This window comes from Zea mays, chromosome 1, assembly GCF_902167145.1.
Source record: "Zea mays cultivar B73 chromosome 1, Zm-B73-REFERENCE-NAM-5.0, whole genome shotgun sequence".
Classification (NCBI taxonomy): domain Eukaryota; kingdom Viridiplantae; phylum Streptophyta; class Magnoliopsida; order Poales; family Poaceae; genus Zea; species Zea mays.
Genome location: NC_050096.1, coordinates 132931893 through 132948791, shown reverse-complemented (window position 1 = coordinate 132948791; position 16899 = coordinate 132931893). Strand labels below are relative to the sequence as shown.

The following is a 16899-nucleotide window of genomic DNA, read 5'->3' as shown; positions in this document are numbered from 1 at the left end:
AGGCGGTTGCGTTATGGCTCCACCCTTACAAATTCGTGTTCTTCCGTCTCTATAGGTTGGTGAAGCTCATCAAGAAGCCCGTTTGATCTTTGTGGTCCTAATTTGGTCGGAACATGATCTTGACACCGCGTGAACTACCCTGGTGTTGACCCACTCAAAGTTCAGTTGGTCCGAGGGCAATTCTTGTGAGCGTCGTGTTGCCCGTGTCTCGCTCGTGCCCCCTATGCCCTTAATTTGATGTGTCCGGTACTCAAATCGACCGGAGAGGTACCGCAGAGCTAGAATTCCGTCGTGGGCGCGATCCGGCCGCTCCGTGTGTTTGTAAGCCAAATCCATGCCCAAAACTGCTTGGGTTAGGTTAAGGTTTGATCTGGTCGCTATCCAATGATTGCCCAGGCTCTCCTTCGTCGTAGTGTCGCAGGGAGAACGTGTCCGCGCCGCCGGACAACATTAGGGATTCCATTTTGAAAGACAAGAAGCTTGGGAGGGGCTGGAAGTAAAGTGTCAGTGACTCACGGGAATTGGTTGAAGACTTCGTTTCTAATTTCGGCTCTAGCGTGGACCTTTGTGAAAAACCTGCTACGCTGCCGCGGGCGCGCCCCCAATTTCCGCTTAGACCAGGGCCAGTTTTGGCCCAACACTGTTAGAAGCTTTTCGTTTTCTTTTTCCGAGAAGCTTTAGAAATCCATAAGAAACTATAGAAAAATGCTAATAATACCAGACCAATTTTGCTAGGCTCCTGATTTTCTATAGTATTTAATAAAAATAGTTTTATAATTTTTAGTTCAAATAAGGAATTATGGAGTATTTAAATTAGCCAAAACCTATACTTCTGAAATTTTAGAAATTAATTACTAACTCCAAAAATCACTAGATTGTTGGGATAAGCTTAAGTCGATAATTAGAAGCCTTGGGTAAAGTTTGGTATGATTTGGACAATGTTTGGTGCCTAAACCCCAAAACCCTAATCTTCTAGTGATACATGCCCTAGGAACTACAATTCTGACTCCAAAAACCCTATTTTCCTGGAGACCCGTGAAGGAAAATTGTATTCAAGACCTTAGATAATGTACTTTATTATCTTTGCATTTTCATAAGCATTACATAAGCATTCATGTTTATATATATGATATATATAGAAAACAAAGAAGAAGTAGAAGTTGATGAAGCAAGAGCTACACCACCACCACCTGAAGACCCATCGGCTGGGAACTGCTTTTATTTTGACATTTGTGGAGTAGAGCCCGACTCCCCTATAACACAAGGCAAGCCCCGGTGCATTTGCCACCTCCTTGCTATTTTAAAATCTTTCTCAATTGCTTGATGCATTAGGTGATAGGAATTGTGTGCTAAACAAATTGGTGCATTTCCTTCCTTGAGAATTGGATTACCTCTCCTTGATCCCCTGTTTTATAAATAGGTTTTTCTTATGCTTAGCCTTGCTCTAGAAAAACAAAATGTTTTGTTTTGACAAAAGATGATGCTTCAAGTGGGATGGGATGTTTTCAAAATAAAACTTCATGGTGGACCCATCATGGCCGTGATGGGTTCAACATCAGAAAAGTTGTACCTCTACCAGGTACCAAACTTTGGGTTGAAAATAATAAAGCTGAGATCGGGCGGTTGACTTGCACGAGAAGGGAGTCTCGGTGTAGTGTCTCCGTCTGAGTCGATTATGGACCGTCTCGATGTAGGCTTGATGATTGAGGACCTTTTATCTGGTCACATGCCTCATCATGGGTAAGCTTTGCCTCAGGCAGACTAATACTAGAATAAGATAACACGCAATGGGAGTGGAGAGATGGCGAGAGTAGCGTGTACCCTCCGTGGCAAGAGGCTGGACGGTGGTGTATCTGTGCTCTCAGTTGGCGTGAACCTGATCTGGTCTTAAGAACCCTGGTGGCGAGTTGACATATGCAAGGGTTAAGTGCTACATATGTCGTGTGATTGGAGATCCCCAGCTGGGTATTAATCGATTCAGATCGCCGTTACTTCTCGGACATGAAGACTTGGTCACTGACCTACACGTTGATAAGCCATACCTTGATTCTGGATTCTTGATAAGACATACCTTGATTCCCAAAAGCCAGCATATCCTTGAGAGTCTTTTATTTTGACGGGTAAGACTTGCGAAAGTACACTCCGTACTCAGGGTTTTTGAACCCATGTTGTTGTAGGTGAGGAAGCAGCAAATTTTTGTTGCTTTTGTTCCAAGGTGGTGCCTAAGGAAGAAAACCAGGACTGAAGCCCCGGGAGGAAGTGTCCTCCTTTAAAAACTTTTTTACTGTTAATCGAAAGGGGTTTTTGCCTCCCGAGTATGTAATAATATTACTCCTGCACTCTTATATTTTTACTGGTCTGTAATAATACTACTCTTTCCATACTTTAATATAAAATAAGTTGTTGTAACTGCTTCCGCATATTCGTACCTCTGATGTGTTGTAATATCTGCGTGACGGGTGAAACACTCTTGGGCAAGGTAAAGAATTCAGATACCAAACTTGTCAAGTGATCAGGTGCACCTGCAGGGTTGTCCGAAGTCCGATGGACAAGGACAACTGTAGGTGGGCCTAATGACTTGGGAGGTTCTGTCACACTCTCCTCTTATAGATAGGACGAACAAAGAAGAAAGTTTTTCGATTACTTACTTTGCTCATCCTTTTTTGATCGGTTTTTAATGCAAATAGACAATCCAATAATTTCTTTTAGATTAAGTCTTAGGTCTCATTTGACCTGTGAAAGATCTCCTTTGTTGAAATGTTCCCAAAATTCCTAAAATTAAAGGAAAAATACTTTCCACTATCCTAAACTAAGGACGGGAAGGAAGAGGGTGAGCATATCCTCTAAATAGATCATGCTCAAATCAGCCCTTCTTGGGGTTCATACGGTATTGTCTATCCCGATAAATACAAAATTTCCGGAATAATATAAAAAGAAATAATATAATAAATAGGAGTAAAGTAAATTATTGATATACTTAGAATTACATAAGCAAATACCAATGTACTAAAAAAGAAAAAAGTATCTAATCTATAGAACTCATTTTCTTTTTTAGGATTAAATAAAAGGGTTCGCAAACAAAAGCGCTAGTGCCACAACCAGTCCATAAATTGTTAAAGCTTCCATAAAAGCTAGACTAAGCAATAAAGTACCTCTTATTTTTCCTTCTGCTTCTGGCTGTCTCGCAATACCTTCTACAACTTATCCTGCAGTAGTACCTTGACCAACTCTGGGCCCAATAGAAGCAAGCCCTACGACCAATCCAACAGCAATAACGAAAGCAGCAACAATTAGAGGATTCATGATGAGTTCCTCGTGTCAAAAAAAAAAAGAAATGGTTAAGGATACAATCAACCAAGAAATTATTATTTCCAACTTCTAAGCTCTATCAGGTAGAAGTAACTAATAAGTACAAATAAAAGATAATCGAAATCGTTCAAATTACTTCGAGATCTCATTTTTAGTTTCTAATCATTAGAGGTTTGTGTAAATCCATATGATTCTCATTATTCTATTTGTCTTTCTTTTCAACCAATCACTCATTTATTCCATCCTTTTTTTACTCTTTGATATCTTTAAGTTCCCATTTCCCCCCTTGATCTAACATAATAAAAGACGAAATAGATGAAGAACCCCAATTGAAATCGAACTAATCCAAATCCAATAGGAATCAAATCAAGATATACAATTGATAACAATATGTTGCATAGAACTAGATATATAATCGAGTTCCATATAGAAGGGAATTCTATATATCGGATTAGATAATGAATCTAACTTAGGAATAAAAAATCCCATATACATTTGTTTCTTCTATTTTGTTTGCCTATTTTCTCATTTTCTATTGAATCCAATTCTAAAAACATTCTTTAGAAAGCCACACAAAAGATGACTGTCTTGTAGGCATTAAAGATATAGATCTAACCTGACTTGGCCCCCTTGAATGCATATATACTTTACCTCTTCCATAATATAGTCTATTATCTCTCCTGCAACTCTAGGTTGTATATTCATACCCCTTTCGAACTATTTAGTTTTCCAACTAAGAGGATTATCCGAAATCATGCATGAATTGGGCTAAGCTAAAAAAGGAAGACTATTTCAAAAACTAGTTAATTCAATGATGACCTTCCTTGGATTCACCTATATAGGTTGCGGCTAACGTTTCAAGAATAAGAGCTTGAATACCTCTTGTAAATAATCCAAGAAACATGACCATATAGGGACTACTAATGGGACTAAAGAAACAAGAACAACAATGACTAATTCATCCGTCAATATATTTCCGAAAAGTCGAAAACTAAGTGATAATGGTTTTGTGAAATCTTCTAGGATGTTAATAGGTAAAAGGATTGGGGTTGGTTTAATATAATTTTCGAAATAACTCAATCCTTTTTTGCTAAGACCCGGATAAAAATATGCTGCTGATGTTAGTAAAGCTAAAGCAACAACAGTATTTGTTGGGGACTTGTTCTCAAATGCTATGAATTAAGAACAAGGCAACACAAAAGATGTTAAACGTTAAAGTCCTTCGTCCTTCGAAGCATTATTTCCCTTGGGACATAATGATTTCCGGACGAAGGTTATGAACGACATACCTTCATCAGCACAAGATATAGTAATGAAGAAGGAATCATATGAAGTATAAGAGATAACATAAACAATTATGCATTGTTATCAACTCATTTCTATTTTATTATTTATGGAAAAATGGAAATGATATCAAATTACAAATGTACCTTCGGCTTGAAAGAATGTAAGAGTACAAGCATGACGCAAAAGCAAATACCAAGTCAGCGTGAACAATACAGGAGCACTGTTCATCTATTTATAGGCACGGGACGCAGCCCATGTAAAATTACACCCATGCCCTTTACATTTGCTAATGACTCTATAGTAACCCATCGAGGTCTGAATAACCTTTTCCTTTTTAAGTCGGTTTCCTTTTCTGCTATTGTGCCAAAGCTCTCCTGCGCACAGCTTCGGCTCTGCGCCAACCTTCGTGTTCTTTGTGCTTCTTCACACTGTGGTTCTGATTCGAGTCCGAAGATACCTGTTCATGTATTATACTCCAGAAACATTGTTAAATCATGTTTTTGAGGACCTTCGGAAGCCGAAGGCTCCCAACAGTAGCCCCTCGCAATATAAATTTGTTAGAATGATAAATTCAGATTGCGATATGGACGAAGGCCCTAGGCCGAAGGTCCGAAAAAACACCTTCCCTTTGCTAGAATAGCAACAGTCAATGACAAGCGGGGCCCTCCAACTTGCAACGCACTAGGCGCATAAATAGGAGCACACCACGGGCTCATTTGGCACGCTTTTTGCCATCTACTTTTGTTTTCTCAATTTTTAACTCTTGCCCACCAACACTAGCTTGGCTTTTTAGATTTTCTAAGCTTTAGCTTTAGGAGCACATTTTTACCATTTCTGAAGAGATGTCTCAAGATAAGAAAGTTGTTGCTGAAACGAAGCTGAGCGAGGAGGAGAAGCTTTCTATGGAGAAGAATGCTGGCTTTATTGAATCAATAGCAAAAACAAATACAGAAAATGTTACTAGGGAGATTTTAGAAGGCTTATCTGAGGACACTGGTGACAGCGACAGTTATGATATGGAAAGTGGCGGCGAAGACTCCGAAGATCGACCCTGGCGACCAAGTCATGCAATTTTTGGAAAATCAACTATTAAACAGAGTCATCTCGATAATATGAGGGGAAGATATTTTCAAGATATGTCTATTGTGAGGGCTGACAATGGAGACAAGACTGCTCCTACTCCCGAAGAGAATGAAGTCGTGATCTTCCGAAGCTTTTTCAAAGCTGGGCTTCGGCTCCCCTTAAGCAGATTTGTGGTTGAAGTTTTAAAGATATATCAGATTTTCCTTCACCAAATTACTCATGAAGCAATCATAAGAATGGGAATCTTCGTCTGGGCCGTGAGGAGTCAGGGCTTGGAGACAAGTGCAAAAAGTTTCTGCAGTATGCACGAGCTTTTATATGAGACGAAGCCCTAGGGTAAGGAGCAATATCATAACAATTTTGGCTGTTATAGCTTCGTTGCTCGTTCAGGCTCAAGCTGCCCAGTGCCAACCTTTCGGAAGAGGTGGCCTAGAGATTGGACGAAGGAATGGTTCTACGTGAAAAATGACTTAAAGACGAGAGAAGATATTAAAGACATCATCATGCGTCCCATCTGGCAGCGTTTCGGCCTCCGAAAACCGAAGGTAGAGACTGATGAGGCAGCCGAAGGATGCCGAAGGGCCTTCGGCACGGTTTGCTCTTTCATCGGGACAAGGGACCTAATTCAGGAGCATATAGCTGGCAGCACGGTTTGCTCGTTCAGGCTCAAGCTGCCCAGTGCCAACCTAATTCAGAGTGTGGCCACTTTTAGAGAAGTGGGAAATGCCGAAGGAGACTGTTACTAAAACTAGCGAAGGAGAGCTGGTTCGACTGAAATACAGCTTCAAATATGGAGATAAATTTGATGAGCCAAATGATGACTGGCTCAAATGTATCGAAGCTACAAGTGATGAACTGCTTGGGCCGTACTCCAAAGTAGAAGATAATGCGTTATCTGTGCCCTTCGGGAGCCAGAAAAAGAAGAGGCTAAATAGAGTTTTTGATGCCATCGGGTTTATGTATCCAGACTACCGCTACCCGCCGAAGGGGCAAAAGAGGAAAAGTGCAACCTCTGGGAAGGATGTTACTTCAGCTGCTCCGAGTGAGCCCGCGCCGAAGAGGAGGAAAGTAAAGGTACTTGCTTACCGATCGCGCTACATTGAACCGGCCACAGTGCCTGAATTCGGCGGTGAAACATCTTCGGCTACTAAAGCCGAAGAACCTGCCCTCACACAGAGGATTGAAGAACCGGCCACAATGCCGAAGGTTAACAAAATTGAAGAACCTAGAATCGAAGAAACAAAAATATCAGTTCTGAGCCCTTCGGCAGAAGTGACAGTGCCGAAGGCACAAAAAGATCTTATAACGACCCCCAAGAGGAAAAGGATGGTCAATGTACTAGATGTACTGGAGACGATAAAGAATTCAAGCTCTACTCCAAGGAAAACTGCCGGAGCTTCAAAAACACAGGCTGAGACAAAACTAACTGAAGCCGAGGCTGCAAAAAGCCAGGCTGGAACTGAAGCTGTGCCTTCAAAGCCTGCCAAGGAGAAATCCTTGGAAACCGGAGAAAAAGAAATGGAAAAAGAAGCTGCAAAACAAATTCTGCCTGAAAAAGCTGTCACTTCAACTCCCGAAGCATCTTCCGAAGTACCTGATTACATTGTACGACACGCTTCGGGAAAAAGGTTATCTGAAGAAGAAAAACGAGAAGCACAATATTATGCCCGGAAACTGAAATATCCAAAGGGGGTATTGATATTCAACGACAGTGGAGAAGAAGATTTCTTGTATTGTCTCCCGGACAGCAAGGAGATTTCTGTCTGCCGGGAGATAAGCAGAAGCTTTGGATTCCCTACACTAGAAGACGGGCTTTCGGTGCTATCAAAAGATGAATTGGCGGACAACTTAGTATATAATAGTTTGAAGGTATGAGAATGAATTTTTTTGTATTTAAAAACAAAAAATTATTTTATTTGCTTATACTTAATACTACACTTCTTTTTGCAGGGCCTGATTCTTAGCAAATGCCCTCAGGGCTCAGAAGAATGCCGAAGACAAAGGATGTACTATAGCTCTGGACAACCTTCGTTCCAAAGTAATTGAACTAAGGAACGAAGGTCTTGAAAAAGATAAAATCCTAAATTCATTGGTGAACAAAATAAAAGAAGATGAAGTTACTTTCAAAACCCAAGCTAAAGCTCAGAAATGCGAAATTGAAGATCTTCGGAAACAGCTAGCTGAAGCAAAATTGAAATGTGCTATTGCTGAAGCTGACCGAGACGCTATTGACTACTGGAAAAATTACTAGGAAAAAACAGTTGTAGAGCTTCGATCTTTAAAAGAAAGATGCTATGAAAAATCTGTAGCATGTGTAAAAAAGATAAAAACTAGCTTCGCCAATATTGGCGCATATTCTAGCGAAGACAACTTTGTACTGGGCGATCCCGAAGGTCCAATTGAATGGATCAGCGGCGAGGCCGACGCCTTTGAGGAGATTTTGAATGGTCGCGGAGACGTCTGTGCCTTTTCTGGTGCAAGAGGGGTCGCAGCTATTTTGGAGAAAGCGGGATGCGAACATGTGAAAGCTTTGGCCCAAACCGAAGCTACCTTATATATTGATGATACGAAGGACCCCTCGGCCGAAGCAAGCTTAGTTGGTGGAAAATTCTTTACTGATATATGGGAAAATGGCGGCCGAGGGATGGCTCACGAGATAATAAAGAAAAGCGAAAAAGATACTCACGATGCTAGGGAAGTATCGAAGGCAGCAGAAAAAGCTGCAGAACTCGGAAGACGGATAGGTATTGCTTAATAGCTTTTAACTTTAATTTTTTTTTATTTTTGTGACTTCGAACTTATTTACGTTTTTTTACCACAGCCGAACTATCTCCTCCCCCGGAGCCTTTTGAGCCACTGGCCGAAGCAGAGACAAAAGAATCATTAGAAATTATTAGCATGGCTGAAACCATTATGGACGAAGTCGTTACTCAACTTCTGACCGAAGCTGCAGACAAAGTTTTGAGAGAAGAAGAATAGATATTGTAAAATATTGCCAAAATATTAATGTAATATTTGCTGGACTATGCTTGTAATATTTGGTACTCATGAGTTCTTAATGTAATGTGTAAATGACTTTGTAATCTATTTCTTTGCGATGCATGAAATTTTTATTGTACATACCATTTTGAGCCTTCGGCAAAAAAACACCTTCCCTTCTTTTCATGCTTCGTAAAGAAGAGTCTTTATGCTTCGTGAAAAAAATCTCCAATCATCGTAGAAACATTAATGCTTTGTCAATGATAGATTCTCTTCCTCGATATTAGAGTACTTCATAAAAAATGCTTCAAACGTCGCCATAGCACTGATGCTTCGTCAACGATACACTTTTTCCTCCACTTTAGAGCTGATAAATATGTATCTGTTCAAAACTTATTTTGTGCCTTAGCACAATTTCACTTTTTCGAAGCATTCTCCGAAGGTTGACATTGTAACCCCTTCTTGTGCCATTGATGCAACATGATGTATGATGTTATGTTATGCAAATGATGTGATGATGTTATGCTGTGCAAGATGATATTTGTGCCGAAGACGCACACACATTCCCACAACGGAATACACAATCTCTTTGCCGTTTATTTTCGGCTTCACCGCTTACTTTTCGGTGTATCAGCGCTGACTTTTCGCTGTAAGTTCTGCATTCCCTTAGGAACGTCTTTTGAACTTCTTCGCCTTCTATTTCGGCGGTATTCGCGTTGACTTTTCACGCTTCGCCTTATATTTCGGCGGTATTTGGCTCTGCATTCCCTTTGGAACGACTTTTGAGTAGAAAACATACACTGCGCTTCCTTAGAAACGACTTTTTGTAGCTTCGGCAACTTACGCTGCGTTTCGTAGAACGACTTTTTGTACTTCGAAGATATTTGTGCCTTGGAAACGACTTTTGGTTCCTCGGCGACTTTTTGGACTCCGTAAGTCTGTGGAGAAGATATATTTTTACTATGGAAAAAAACGAAGCTATTACAAGGAATTAAAAACGCCAAGAAAACTAAATTTTCAACAACTGTTCTTTAGTAAGAAAGAGAATGACAATAAATGTAAAAACTGATTCCGAGGTAGGATATCTCTTAGTAGATATGCTTCGACTCTTGCATAGTACTGTTGACTGTGCGAGCTTCGGACTCCTCCCTGAAGTCTCTCTGCTGATGGTTCTGTTGACTCCCTTCTGGTTGTTGGCCGCGCGAATATGCAGGTTGTATTGGTGGCGGAGGTGGAGGCTGTGGCCAGGATGCCTGTGGCTGACTGGCCGAAGCAACAGATGCTGCAGGATGGTTACCCACATACTCTGGTATGTAGGGCGAGTGATATGAAGCAGTATGCATGACCTACTTCGGCTGGTTCTGCTGAGCTGCAGCTTCTGCTATTTCCTTCTGTTTCTAAATGGTGACATGGCACATCCTTGTAGTATGTCCCTTGTCCTCACCCTAGAATAAGCAATAAATTTTCCTGGGCTGATCCCCAAACCTTCCTCTGAAGCCCCTGGCGCCTCTGCCCCTTGGAGCTGGCGGCCAAAGATAGCTTTGTTACTGCCTCGAAGCTTGCGAGGAATAGTGTGGCCTCTGTTGCTGACTTCCTCTGTCGTCATTCGGGGAGGAGTGGATTGATCTGACGTGCCTTGGGTGGATTCTCCCTCCGAAGCCCCTGGTCATCTCAGAGAACCTGTAGGCTTCCTCCCTTCTTTGACGAAAGTCATTATTAGCGTGGATGTATTCATCCATCTTTTGAAGCAATTTCTCCAGGGTCTGAGGGGGTTTCCTGGCGAAGTATTGGGCCATAGATCCTGACCGAAGCCCCTTGATCATGGCCTCAATGACAATCTCATTGGGCACTGTTGGCGCTTGTGCCCTCAGACGCAAGAACCTTCGGACATACACCTGGAGGTAATCTTCGTGATCTTGCGTGCACTGGAACAAAGCTTGAGCGGTATCTGGCTTCGTCTTAAACCGTTGGAAACTGGTGATCAACATGTCCTTCTGCTTCTGCCATGATGTGATTGTTCCTGGCCGAAGAGAGGAGTACCAGGTTTGCGCAACATTCTTGACTTCCATGATGAAAGATTTCGCCATGACTGCAGTATTGCCTCCATATGAGGATATGGTTGCTTTGTAGCTCATCAGAAACTGCTTCGAATCTGAGTGCCCGTCATACATGGGGAGCTAGGGTGGCTTGTAAGATGGGGGCCAAGGTGTAGCCTGCAGTTCTGCTGACAGAGGAGAAGCATCATCAAAAGCAAAATTTCCATGATGGAAATTCTCATACCATTCATCCTCGTTGAAGAAGCCTTCTTGATGAAGCTCCCTGTGTTGGGGCCTTTCCTCTTGCTCATCTTGAGCGAGGTGGCGTACTTCTTTAGTAGCTTCGTCAATCTGCCTCTGAAGTTCGGCTAGTCTAGCCATCTTCTCCTTCTTCCTTTGTACTTGTTGATGAAGCATCTCCATATTCCTGATTTCTTGGTCCAACTCGTCCTCCTGGAGTGTTGGACTAGCGGCCTTCCTCTTCTGGCTTCGGGCCTCTCGAAGAGAAAGGGTCTCCTGGTTCGGGTCCAGCGGCTGCAAAGCGGCATCCCCTGTTGCTGAAGCTTTCTTCGGTGGCATGACGAAGGTCAATGCTTGTCGAAGGTGGTCGAAAAGAGTTCACCGGAGGTGGGCGCCAATGTTGGGGACTTGTTCTCAAATGCTATGAATTAAGAACAAGGCAACACAAAAGATGTTAAACGTTAAAGTCCTTCGTCCTTCGAAGCATTATTTCCCTTGGGACATAATGATTTCCGGACAATGGTTATGAAGGACATACCTTCATCAGCACAAGATATAGTAATGAAGAAGGAAGCATATGAAATATAAGAGATAACATAAACAATTATGCATTGTTATCAACTCATTTCTATTTTATTATTATGGAAAAATGGAAATGATATCAAATTACAAATGTACCTTCGGCTTGAAAGAATGTAAGAGTACAAGCGTGACGCAAAAGCAAATGCCAAGTCAGTGTGAACAGTACGGGAGCGCTGTTCATCTATTTATAGGCACGGGACGCAGCCCATGTAAAATTACACCCATGCCCTTTACATTTGCTAATGACTCTATAGTAACCCATCGAGGTCTGAATAGCCTTTTCCTTTTTAAGTCGGTTTCTTTTTCTGCTATTGTGCCGAAGCTCTCCTGCGCACAGCTTTGGCTCTGCGCCAACCTTCGTGTTCTTTGTGATTCTTCACACTATGGTTCTGATCTGAGTACGAAGATACTTGTTCATGTATTATACTCCAGAAACATTGTTAAATCATGTTTTTGAGGACCTTCGGAAGCCGAAGGCCCCCAATAGTATTTATATCATTCATGGGCGTTGCTAATTCCCCATGGGGTAACTCTATAATTTTCCAAGGTAAAAGAGCACCTGACCAATTCGAAACAAAAATAAAAAGGAACATAGTTCCAATAAAGGGAACCTAGGGACCATATTCTTCTCCAATCTGAGTTTTGCTCAAGTCTCGAATAAACTCAAGGACATATTCAAAGAAACTCTGACCGTCGATCGGAATGATTTGTGGATTCCGAACAGCTATGATAACTGAACCTAGCAAAATAGTAATTATGACCCAAGAAGTGATTAGTACTTGGGCATGAATTTGGAAACATCCTATTTGCCAATAGAAGTGTTGCCCTACTTGTACACTCGATATATCATATAACCCCTTACGTGTTTTAATGGAACATGGTGTAATATTCTTATTGTCCTCTGATAAAAATTGAACTTCAAAAAAGGAATTCTTTTGATTCAACATCTCTTTCGCAACTTAGCAACTTGAAGTATTAATCTTATATTTAATATACCAAGAAATCACATCAGATCATAATATATAGCAATACCCTCTATTATATATCAATATTCCCCTTCTTTTATCTATGCAAAACAAAAAAATAGTTATTAATCCTATAAATCTACGCAGTTGCTCAAGAATTAACTATTCTTCTTAATCAACGATTTCTTATATAGAGAGAACGGCCCTCAAAAATTGCAAATACTAATTTGTTAAGAATTAATCGAATTGAAGTCATAGTGTCATCGTTGGCAGGAATCGATATATTCACAAGATCTGGGTCACAATTTGTATCGACTAAAGAAATAGTAGGAATCCCCAAAATGGCACATTCCTGAAGAGCTATATACTCTTTTTGCTGATCAAGGACGATCACAATGTCAGGCAACCTCGTCATATATTTGATCCCGTCGAGATATCTTTGCAAGGTAGATAATTTTCTCTTTAAGATTGCCGCATCTCTTTTTGGGAGATAGTGGAATTTTCCCATTTTTTCTTCTGCTCTTAAGTCTCTAAATTGAGAAAGTCTAGTTTTTGTAATCGACCTATTCGTTAACATACCGCTAAACCACTTTTTATTAACATAATGACAACAATACCTTATTGCAGCTGATGCTACTAAATCCGCTGCTCTTTTTTTGGTACCAACAATTAAGAAGCTTTTTCCCTGACTTGCTGCATCAAAAACTAAATCACAAGCTTCTCATAAACAACGAGTTGTTCTAGCAAGATTTGTAATATGAGTACTTTTACTCTTTGCCGAGATGTAAGGGGCCATTTGTAACACCCTAAAACCATCAATTGAAGATAACTTAGTTTATATTATTATTTTTCAATAGAAAGGAAAAATACTTATGATTTCTAATAGTAAAATGGTAATATAAATAATTTGAACAATTCTTGAATAAATAAAATTTTTCCAAGTGTTTGTTGCACTCATGCCGAAGCATATATTTTGTTTGAATTGATTTGCAAATCCAATCTCGGGATTTGATCTTGTGAAGAAAATCTCATTTTACAAAACAATAATGAATTGCTAAAATAAGGTTTTTGGAAAATATGTATATTAATAATTTTAGTTTATAATGGTAATTAGGGTAATAAGTTTTTCAATTAATTGTGTGTCATTTATTTGCATTTGGAATAATTTTGATTGCGCACGATTGGTTTTTTGTTTTTGAATATTTAATAACATTTCTTCTTGAATGAAAATTCACAAAAATAATATAATTATTAGTTAAAAATTAAGATTTTATTTATAAATAATTTTGGGTTAATTTTTATAACTTTTAAGGTTATTTAGATTTGTATTTCGAAATTAGAAAAAAAAAGGAAAAAAACAAAAACAATAACCTAACTAAACCCTAAGGCCCACTTGGCCCAACTAACAGCCTGCGCCCTGCCTTCTTCCTCCCCTAGCCGTCGCCGCCCCCTGGTATCCCCCCAGGCCATCTCCTCCTCCCTGCCTCTCTGCTCCACGCGCGCCGCCAGGAGGACCGACCGTGGAGCCGCCTTGACGCCCTCTCGCTACCCGTGCCCTGTACCCCGTGCGCCCGAAGCCGAGCGGCAGCGGCGCCCTGCAGCCGCCCCGGCCCCGTGCAGGACCGCGCCGTGCGCACCCAGGAAGCAACACCGATGCGCACACTGCCCAGGCACCCGACGCCATCCCCCGCCCGCAGGAACGCGCCTCAAGCCGCAACGACGCTGCACCCGAAGACCGATCGACGCCCAAGCCTCAAATCGTACCCGCGTCGTCCGTTATGGAGTTTACTGCGTCTGTTTTCTCTCCCTCCCCCATTACTCCCTCTCCCCATTGATGGACCCATTCATGGTGCTTGAAGACGCCGTCGCGCCCTCTCATCTCCCCTCGCCCTCGCCTATAAAATGGACGTCGAGCCCTCTCCCTCTCCCTGCTCGAGCTCCCTCTCTCACTCCCTCCTCGTTCTCTCCCTCGTCGCCGGTGCTCACTGTCGCCGTCGTCCACGTTCCCCACCGGAGCTCCGTCCGCGCAGCACCTCGTCGGAGCCTCGCCCGACGTCAAGAACTCCTACCCACACGCGCAGCAGCACCACTGCTCGCCGTCGTGCCTTCATCCCTGCACATGAGCGAACTCAAGGTTGAAGACAACCCCAACCCGTTAATTTATTGTCTAAATCATATGCTGAATTAATTTATGAATTTGTGAATTATTGTGGTAATATTGATGCGATTTGACGATTCGTGTATGATTTTAGAGATTCGATATATACGTGTAACCAAAATCGAACCCCACGACAATATTTTAAATATACGTATGATTTTATAATTCTAAAAATGAACACGGTCGCTATTCACTAACTTAGTGATTTTCATACTAGAAATATTTATAATTAATTTTGTTTTAGTGTGTGGAGCGATATTGGTTAGTATTGATATAAGTGTAATTTTAGTGATATGAGAAATTGAAATAGGAATTAAGCCACGTATTTCCGGTCGAATGAAAATATATATAGATTTTACTATTCATAATAAATGTATTCATAAGTATAGTACTTAATTACTTAGAATTAGTAAAATATTTATTTATATCATAACAACCATGATTATGTTATTAAAAGTCTCATTTAGTAATTTACAATTACTTCTTAGAATATTATTGTTAGAAGAATTATAAACAATTTTTAGTTATACATATAATTTCTATTCAGAAAAGAAAGGAGAAAACAGAAAGAATAGAGTTTTTTTTAAAAGATACTAAAATAATAGAATTGGTGTTCATATCTTTAAAATGATGATATATCGGTTTGAATGTAGTTTTCTCAACAAATATAGATTTAGTATTTTCTTAATAAAATGATAATTATTTATTATCCCTTCACATAAAACTCATTTAGTCTCATGTTTAAGTACCCATAATAATATGCTTTACAATAAAATTATGTCATATAACTTTTCTAAAAATGAGTTAATGGCTTAGTTAAATGCTCACACCGTCATAACTAAAATGATAGTTAATAATATACCAATGAATATAGTATTAAATATCTAGGTCATATGTTTCTAAACTAAATGTAAAGATAAATAATAGAGTAATTATGTCCTCTCATAACCTAGTCAATTAGATTTATATTTGTTTACAACTGGTTATATAGGTTTAATTAATCATTTAATAAAAATTAGTTCATATTATTTATATATGTGTCACTTAGTTTTTCCTAAAGAATAAACTAAGGAAATTAGTGTTCATGTTCTTTAATAATAATGTTAGTTTATATATTGTTTTGTATATAGCTTTCTTAATAAAATATAGGGCATGTACTTTCTAATAAAAAAAAATATAATTGTTGTTCATTGTCTTTTACATAAAAGTTCATTAAAGCATATATCATAACTTTCCATAAATAGGTGTTTAATAATAATGATCTTTTCACATAAAACCTATTTAGACTTATATCTTAATTTGTCTTAAGTGAAGGTTTAACAATGAATTATAATACGTTCCATAATGCTTCTAAGATTAATAACATGTTTTGTAGCCCATTAACCTTAGATATAACTTATATGTGTTCAAAAAGGTTAAAAAGGTTTAATATCGTTATTACGTGTTTTATCATCTTATAAACCCTTTATCTTAGACGTATCACGTATGACGTTTTATAAAAGATTAAAATTGATGAACCCAATATTTGTATATTTTAATTAAGATATTTTTAAGCTCATGTCTTGTTTTATAAAGTATAGATCACACATTTTTTGAAAAGAATACCCTCTTATTATAACCATTACTTGCGATGTTCTTTAAAAGCGAACGCTCTTTTCGTTAGGCTTTCTTTTAGCTTTATGTATGGTGAATGTTGTATGTTATTGAGTGGTGTTTGTTTCTTCTTGATGTTTGTGTGATATTCAGTGGTTGATCTAGTAGTTAAGAATCAAGATCTATTCCTATCCGTGGAAGAACCTCAAGTTTTCAGTAAGCAAGGCAAGTGGACTTCTCCCTCTGCATATTCTGTTTGATCCCAAATAATACATTCAATAAAGTTTATTCTTGGATATATATGCATAATTTGATGGGTTACCTATTTAGATACCCCTAGCCTTTCCAACCTTACTCCTTGTTTAACCTGGGATTATGATCTAATCAAATAGCTATGCTATTGCTACAACTTTAAATTTATGCAGTCACTCCTGTTTATGATATTAATGTTCCAAATGGTAAGATTACTTTATTGTTGTTAACCCGATGGTTAAACAAGTTTATCTCATATTAATTGGAACATGGAGTGACCACCCGGGAAAACAGTGCTACCATGAGAACTATCATGGCTCTGGTCTTGGCTAAATAACTAGGGAAGTCTTATGTTGGGTGCTGGTCGTGGTCGACCGGAACGGGGGCATCTGGCAAGCGCTTATAGTTCCGGCTC

At 39.7% G+C, this 16899-nt stretch overlaps 1 pseudogene; it reads right to left on the bottom strand.

Moving 5' to 3' along the window:
- Window positions 1–4139: 4139 nt before the first annotated feature.
- LOC118473069 (ATP synthase subunit a, chloroplastic-like) lies at window positions 4140–12463 on the bottom strand (annotated as a pseudogene).
- Window positions 12464–16899: the final 4436 nt, after the last annotated feature.